The sequence below is a fragment of the Pistacia vera genome, unplaced genomic scaffold (genome assembly GCF_008641045.1).
Source record: "Pistacia vera cultivar Batoury unplaced genomic scaffold, PisVer_v2 Contig374, whole genome shotgun sequence".
Classification (NCBI taxonomy): domain Eukaryota; kingdom Viridiplantae; phylum Streptophyta; class Magnoliopsida; order Sapindales; family Anacardiaceae; genus Pistacia; species Pistacia vera.
Genome location: NW_022196195.1, coordinates 753 through 9,604, shown reverse-complemented (window position 1 = coordinate 9,604; position 8,852 = coordinate 753). Strand labels below are relative to the sequence as shown.

Below are 8,852 nucleotides of genomic sequence, written 5' to 3'. Positions count from 1 at the left end.
TTGCTTCTGAGTCCAAAAACTCCAAATCTGCCTTTATTCGGTCAAAATTTCCATTTTAACCTGAAACACGAAATTTAAGGAATTAAGTAGCAATTCAAGCAAAAATAACTAAGAAGTATCTGAAATCCAGCCTAAAAGCTTAAATAAACTAGTATAATCCTCGGATTATCAAATACCCACAAACTAAGGACATGCTCGTCCCCGAGCATCAAGTACAAAACAAGATAAAAGAAAAACACAAATGTTCAAAAACACAAAACAGCAAATGACAAAAATTAAATAAGAGAAACAAAAGACTCGACTCACAAAACAACTGCCTAGAATTTATACCAATCTCAAAAGTTGTTACAAAATTATTAATAGAGAAATGTTTAACACTCCAAGAAGTTATAAGTTGCATCGACTTTCTTTCTTAATTGGTCCTCTGAGTAGGTAATCCCCACTTCAATCCACCTTCCGACTTCCCGGATTATTTTATGCAGCAATGCAAAGTTTATCAAATGGTGGCAGACTCCATAAGCCTAAATATCGAACTACTCTCCACTAATGAGGACTAGACAAAGATAAGAATCAAAAGGTCTTTATAAGCTTGTAACGCTAGGCTCGGGAAGTGGGTTCCAAGAAAAATGATAGGAATAACAAAGTAAGAGAACTCGGTTTTCCTCATGCAAACACTCAAATCAAATCGAACTCCATTTCTTCTCAACCATCAATCAATGTGTCCACTAATTTACAACCCTCAAACTTGTATTTTTCTTATTTCTGATACCATAAATGCGCAGTCGGGAAGTGCGTCTAAGGTGTAAGTGGCGTTGTTAAACTAGAGGTCGCCAAGTACTGCTAGGCAGTTTTTAAGGCGGTTACTGGCTTCTAGCCGAGATACCCTTAAACTTGGCAAAAGAATTTTTTTTTTTTTTTCACAAACAAAACAAATCAATTGAAATGAGGTGAACTACCTCTTTTTTCTTTTTTTTTTTTTTTTTTAACCGCCGTTCTCACAACCCCCAAACTATTCTTTTAGTTTATTCATACAACTTTTCCCGTTCTTTGTGTTTGTTGATAATCCGTGGATTATACCGTTTTCATTAGACTTTTTAGTCGGATTTCAGGTACTTTCTAGTTCATTTTAACCTGAATTGTTGCTTAATTCCTTACATTTCGTGTTTCAGGTTAAAATGGACAATTTTGAGCAAATAAGGACAAAATTGAAAATTCTTAACTCAGAAGTAAGCAGATCTTAGAAGTTGGGAGAGTTATGAAGCAGAATAAAGCACTATGAAGCTCGCTTCCAAGGGAGAGCACCGAAGATCGAAGAATCAAGCAAAGATGCAAGCAGAGTGGCAGTTCTGTAATTTCAAAACTTTTCAAGAAGCTTCGCCGCGGCGAAGACTTATTCTTCACCGCGGCGAAGTACACCAGAAACGAACATGTCTGCTTCTCTCTTCGCCGCAGCGAGATTTCTTCTTCGCTGCGGTGACGGTCGTAAATTCCAGTTTTGTAAAACGCATAGTTTTACTTTGTGCATGTTTTTCTGGGGAATTTGGGCGAGGTATAAAAGAAACACTTAGCCTTTTTGACAAGGAGATCGATTAGGGTTTTTAGCAGCTTTTTACATTTCCTTTGATTTATTTTTGAGCGATTTTGAGCTGTAACAAGGGTGAAGATTCGATTTCGAACCAGGGGATTCATTATTTGGGGAGATTTCTTGTCTTTTCTCTCATTTTCATTATGCTGAACTTTAATATTATCGTTTTCCTTGTTTGTAGTGTTGATTTAGCTATGAACTAACCCATTTTGGGTTAGGGTTTTGATTGTAATTCGGATTTTAATGGGTTAAGTGATTGATTGTTTTATTTTCATATGACTATGCTTTGATTGTGTGTTTACTCTGAATTTTAATGCTTATATGTGATGAACATGGTGAGATTGAGAAATGAATCATGTTAGGCTTCTTGGGTAATCACTATTATAGTATTAGATGGTAGAGATAGATTCAAAAATCAATGAAATCATTGTAGGATTCTTTTGCTTAATGAGCTTGGATTTGTTAACTTTCAAATTGTTGGGTGCGGAAAGTTAATAAGGAAGAGTAGGAAAACATAGCCTGAGAAGGTATGTTTAACACTTTAGAGAGTTCGATTTACAACCAATGCATATGAATATGAATTTAGTTTAATTCTTAGGTTTAACCCATAAAATTCGAATGAAGTCAAAACCCTACCCGTTTTACTTGAATTGATTGCTATCCATGTTTTCATCTCGCAGTAATAGTTAATTTTAGTTTAAAATTTATTGTTCAGTTTTAATTAGAAATAGCTCCCATCAATCCAAAGAAATCGATTGCTCCAACTTGAGAATAGTAGGAAGCTTAGTGCTTAGCTAACAATCCTCGTGGGAACGATACTCACTCATCACTCTATTACTTGAGCGACTAGTGCACTTGCTACATTTGCATATTGTAGGAAACACACATCAAGTTTTTGGCGCCGTTGCCAGGGATTTGTTTTAAGTTAACATTGAGTGTTTCTATAGTTAGCTACATTGGAGTTTTTATTTTTGTTTTTAATTTTCAGTTGGTTTGTGATCTCACTTTCGTTCATTTCTGTTTTTGCAGTTTATGCAAAGAGCGAGACGTCAACCAGTGGTTCCTGTTGATCTGGAGATTGAGAGAACCATCAGACGACGTAACAGAGAGAGAATAGAATGAGAGGATTCAGTTGTAGAAGCAGAAGAAATAGTTGTTGAAATGGCAAAACCAGAAAACAGGACACTATGGAAATTTTCAGTTCCCACAGTGAATGGTAGTAGGTCGAGTATTACTAGACCTACGGTGCAAGCCAACAACTTTGAGATCAAGCCGGTAATCATCCAGATGATCCAGCAGTCAGTTAGATTTAATAGTGATTTGAAGGAAGATCCGAATCAGCATATTGCAAATTTCTTGGAAATTTGTGACACCTCAAGTCAAACAGAATGTTGGATGACACCATTAGGTTGAGGTTATTCCCATTCTCATTGGGGGATAAAGCCAAGGGGTGGTTAATGGCACTACCACCGGGAACTATCACAACTTGGAATGATCTAGCACATAAATTCCTTACTAAGTTCTTCCCTCCAGCAAAATCAGCAAAATTAAGAAATGATATCATATCATTTCTACAAGATGAGTCCGAGTCATTGTATGAGGCTTGGGAGAGATACAAGGAATTAATGAGGAAATGCCCACACTATGGCTTGTCAGTTTGGCTTCAAGTCCAAACATTCTACAATGGATTGATGGGTAATATGCAAACCATGGTAGATGCAGCATCAGGAGGGGCCTTGCAGAATAAGACACCAGAAGAGGCGTATGAGTTGCTTAAGGTTTTGGCAAGCAACAACTATCAAAGACCAAATGAGAGAGCAACACCAAGGAAATCTTCGGGTCTTCATGAAGTTGATGCCTTTACAGCCATCTCAGCCTAACTCACGGCACTTCAGAAACAGTTGGGAACTATGCAGGTAAACTCTATTCAAGCACCTCAACTAACTTGTGATTTTTGTACAGGAAACCATGTGAGCAGCGAGTGTCAAGTTGGGAACACATTTGCTTCGTCATCTTCATCAACGGAGCAAGTGAATTACTTGGCAGGAAATCAAAGACAACCAAACAACCCTTACTCCAACACATACAATCTGGGGTGGAGGAATCATCCAAATCTAGCTTGGGGAAATCAGAACCAGCAAAATAATCAATGGAACCAGAGGACAGTTCCAAATACCCAACCAGGGGTAAATAATCAACCGGGAGATCCAAGAGTGACAAAGTTAGAAGATATGTTTAGGAAATTTATGCAGGAGACCACGGGATTCATGAATGAGACGAGGACGAATTTTAGAAATCCAGGGGCGTCCATCCAGAATCTTGAGGTACAGATGGGCCAATTGGCCAAGAAGCTTAATGAGAGACCGTAGGGTTCCTTACCAAGCAAAATAGTAACTAACCCATGTGAGCAAGTAAATGCAATTTCATTGAGAAGTGGGAGAGTTTTGGAAGAGGTAAGAAATTCAAGGAAAGAGGAAACTTCAGCAAAGAAAAATGAAGAATCTGATGAGGAAGTTGATGAAGAAATCGAAGCTGAAGAGAAACCACCCAGCCCAAGGAAAGATGAGCAGAAGCAGGAAGAGGGGAAAAAGAAAAGGAAAGAGAAATTGCCATTCCCTGAGATACCACCAGAGTTGGCGCATCACACACCACCCGTACCCTTTCCTCAAAGACTCAGAAAAGAAAATCAGGATAAGCAGTTTATTAAATTTCTTGATGTTTTTAAAAAACTGCATATTAACATACCTTTTGCAGATGCATTGCAACAGATGCCGAGCTACGCGAAATTTCTTGGAGAAATTTCATCGAACAAGAGGAAGCTAGAGGATGAGGAAATGGTGATGCTTACGGAGGAGTGCAGCGCCATTCTCCAGAAGAAGCTACCCTCGAAACTCAAAGATCCAGGGAGTTTTACTATCCCTTGCACTATAGGAGATATAACCTTTGATCGAGTTTTATGTGACCTAGGTGCTAGCATTAACCTTATGCCTTTTTCTGTGTTCAGGAAACTAGGAATTGGTGAAGTTAAGCCGACAACCATATGCTTGTAACTTGCAGATCGATCAATAAAGCATCCGAGGGGCATTGTGGAGGATGTGTTGATTAAGGTGGACAAGTTTATTTTTCCTGCGGATTTCTTTGTGTTGGATATGGAAGAAGACAAAGAGATTCCTCTTATCCTGGGACGACCATTCCTAGCCAAAATTCTGAGACAAGCCGCAGTTGAGTTTGAGTTCGCATAAGGAACAGGTCTCTGAGATCAAAAAGGGTGAAGTAAAGCAAAGAGAACGGAAGGCGGTAGGTGAGAAGAGTCGAGCTACCAAAGTTATGACCAAGGGATGGAAATGGGTGGTGAAACTTTCAACAAGGCCACAGTGTGAAAAAGATCATTAGCAAATGAAGCTCCAGTACAAGGGAAATTTCTGGGATGTGATGTACTTGGATAGTCCAGGCTGATTGAAGGATTGAGAGAGTCGAGCTATCGACTATAAACAAGCGCTTCTTGGGAGGCAACTCAAGTGTTTTTAATTGTTTATTTTTCATTTTGGTTGTTTGAATTTGTTTGAATTCATTATGAGTTTGTATGATTTTTAATGTGTGTGTTTTTTGGTGTTTCAGGTGAAGTTTTTAGCAAAAGAAAGAAATTAAATTGCTCTAGACTTCGCCGGGGCGAAGAAGTATTCTTCACCGTGGCGAAGCACTGTGAAGAAGAAGTCGGTATGAAAGTCCCAGACTTTGTCGTGGCGAAGATTGTTCTTCGCCGGGGTGAAGCAACCTAAAAATTGTGTGAGCTCTTGGACGTTTTCGCCCTGGCGAAGGAATTGTCTTCGCCACAGCGAAGAAAATAGGATAAAATTTTTGAAAATTTTCTAAGGCATTGTCGCTGCAGCGAAGAAAATTCTTCGCCGAGGTGAGTTGCCTCTGTATGTTTTCGCCCCGGTGAAGAATTGTTCTTCGCCGCGGAGAAACCTGGGTTTTTTTTTTAGGGTTCATGCACGAAGAATGTCGCCGCGGCGACGGTGCTTTTCTATAAATACCCACTTTTCTTTTTCATTCTTCACGCAACTTTTCATATTCACTTGAGAGAAAAATTTTCAAAATTCAATCTTTTGCCTTCCTAGTGCTTTTCCAACCAAAATTCTTACTCCCTAACCTTCCTAAACACCAAAACAACCCATTTCAACAACAATTTTCGCGAAAATTTCACGAAAAGTTTTGGATCAAAAATTTGGGGCTTTTCAATCTGGACTGTTTCTGGTTCAATTGGTGGCGAATACTCCTTCATTTTGGTAAGATCTTAGGTTCCCCAACCTTTTTATCACACAATTTCGAGTTTTAGTTTGTGGATCTGAAAATTTTTGTTGCCATTGAGTTGTGGAATTTGGGTGATTTTGAGCGTTGATTTTGTTAGAGGAAGAATAGTTCGTGCATTAGGTGATTGTGAGGAGTGTGGGTTTTTGAAATATTGGAGTGTTTGTGTAGATTTGAAAATTTGTAGTTTGGGGGTAAACCGTGAATTTTTGGAAGTGTTGTTTGTTTTTGCAGGATTGTATTGGTTGTGCAGAACAACTAGGTTTGAATTGTTAGGGTATAATTTTTGAGTGAACTTTAATTGTGAACAATGCCTGCCAAAATTAAGCATCCATACAAGGGTAAGGGCAAAGGAAAGAAAGTTGACAACCGTTTTGTTAATGCGGAAGCCCGTAAAAGGTGTGAGGGGGCAATCCAAAGAAAGGATAAGGGTATTATTCCTGAGCGCAGATTGACCGCGAGTCAGGCCTTGGACTAGAATAAAGGGAGATGTTGGGAGATGTTTATGGGAGCTCCTGAACAAGCGGCTGTAGAACCGCTAGTAAGGGAGTTCTATGCCAATCTCCCGGATTGTCAGGAAGGTACAGTTTTTGTAAAAGGGGCTGATATGCCATTTACGAAAAAGGTGATCAATGAGTTCTATAACCTGCCTGAAATTTTCCAGGATGAGTACGTACAGTTTAAGAGATCATGCATTGAGGACAATATCATCCTTCTGGTCATTGCAAAACCGGATGCAGATTGGGCAGTATCTAAGAAACAGAAGAAGACTCTCAAGGGAACTCAGTTGACACCGATGGCTTGACTGTGGCAATATTTTGTCAACGCAAAATTGATGCCGGAATCACACTACAACACAGTTACTCACGAGAAGGCAGTATTGCTTCACTCTATTGCCACAGGGAAGAGTATCGATGTGGGAGACATGATCTGGAACAGCATTAAGCTAGCCTCCAAACCAGGGCGAACAAGTTACGGTTTCCCACATCTCATCACAGCCTTATGCCTTAGAGCTGGAGTCGAGGTTCAGGATGACGAGCATCGTATTCATGCTACCCTAGTTCTAGACTCAGAATATTATAGGAAGCACCTTGACCGTCCGGAAGCTGTGCAACCAAGAGCAGGGGCAAAAAGGCAGAGAACAGGCCTTGTCACATCATCCAGCTCCATAGCTACACAGAAAGAGATGATGCAGCAGATGATGGGTTTAATGAAACATATGGCAAGACGTCAGGATTGGTTGGTTGAGCAGACCCAGATGATGTATGAGATGCAAAAGAATAGCTTTAAGAGCTCAACGTTGACACTTCAGCATACCAACGGGCCGCTGGGACTCAGATGAGTGGATGGGCTCCGAGGCAGAAGAAGAGGAGGATGAAGAGGAAGAAGAGGAAGTAGAAGAATGAGCCGGAGCACCTGTTTTTGTTTTTCTTTATGTTTATTTGTTTTTATTTTTGTTTTTGTTGTTCATTTTAAACATTAAACTCAGTTTTATTTTTGTTTTGGATTTTGTTTAGTTGTTTTAGTTGTTTCTGTTAATTTGTAGTTGTTGAAATGACGAGATTAGGTTGTAATTTTTTCAAGTTAGTTTGTGAATTTGTGCTAACACAAGGGACACCACAGTTTTAATTGTGTTGACAGATTTTGGGTGATGAAAAGTCTGAGACCGGGTGTTCATTGTGGAGTGACACTTCACGGATTAACTAGGGAGCCTTCTTGTACCTTTGTTTTTTTTTTATTTTCTATTCCTGATTTATGCATAATGGAACATTAGGGACAATGTCATGTTCAGTTTGGGGGTAGGAAATAGAAATAAAACCTAGTTTAAGGGTATATTGGCTGGAAACCAGAACCCGCCTTAAAAACTGCCTAGCAGTACTTGGCAACCTCTGGTTTAACAACGCCGCGTACACCTTAAACGAAAAAATCTATTTCAAGGGTATATTGGCTGGAAACCAGAACCCGCCTTAAAAACTGCCTAGCAGTACTTGGCAACCTCTGGTATAACAACGCCACGTACACCTTAAATGAAAACGAGAAAAAAAAAGAAAAAAAAAATTATCCTCATGTTTGATTGTTTTTGCCGATGATGAATTGTATAAATCAATGATGAGAATAAGGTTGTTGCAATTTTATTGTTGAGAAATGTTAAGCATTGCTTCAAGTTTATGTATATTGACTGCATTTTGATTGAGGATTGTTGAGTGGTTCAGCCACAATTTTCATTTATTTCGGCATGCTTAGATTCATTTTATGTGGTTAGGTGAAGTTTTATAATGTTGGTGGACTCTAAAACCTAGTAGAGAAGTGCTTGAGGCGAAATTCTAGAATTAGACATGGTTGAGAAGATGATTTAGGCATTTTTTTTTGAAACGTTTGAGCCTTTCTAGCCGACCCATGAATGAAATTGTCCCTAGTCATCCATTTGAGCTGTTTGAATTTTATTGCTTTATTTTTCAGTACTTGGCAACCTCTGGTATAACAACGCCACGTACACCTTAAACAAAATTCCCTCGCATTTATGGTTTCCGGAATAAGAAAAATACATGTTGAGGGTTGTGAATTAGTGGACATTTCAATTGGTGGTTAAGAATAAGTGGAGTTCGATTTGATGTTAGCTTTTGCATTAGGAAAACCGAGTTTCCTTACTTTGTTATTCCTGTCCTTTTTCTTGGAACCCACTACCCGAGCCTAACGTTACAAGCTTTTAAAGACCTTTTGATTCTTATCTTTGTCTAGGCCTCATTAGTGGAGAGTAGTTTGATATTTAGGCTTATGGAGTCCGTCACCATTTGATAAACTTTAATTTTTGCATAAAATAATCTGGGAAGTTGGAATGTGGATTGAAGTGGGGATCACCTACTTGTGGACTGATTGAGGAAGATAGTCGATATAGCTTATAGCTTCTTGGAGTGTTGAACATTTCCTGATAATAATTTTTCAACAACTTTTGAGA

At 39.0% G+C, this 8,852-nt stretch overlaps 1 non-coding gene across 1 annotated transcript; it reads right to left on the bottom strand.

The window, feature by feature from the left end:
- Window positions 1–3,129: 3,129 nt before the first annotated feature.
- LOC116140670 lies at window positions 3,130–3,236 on the bottom strand. Its single transcript, XR_004129680.1, has one exon. It is a non-coding gene; the product is annotated as a small nucleolar RNA R71 (small nucleolar RNA).
- Between the last annotated feature and the right edge of the window lie 5,616 nt (window positions 3,237–8,852).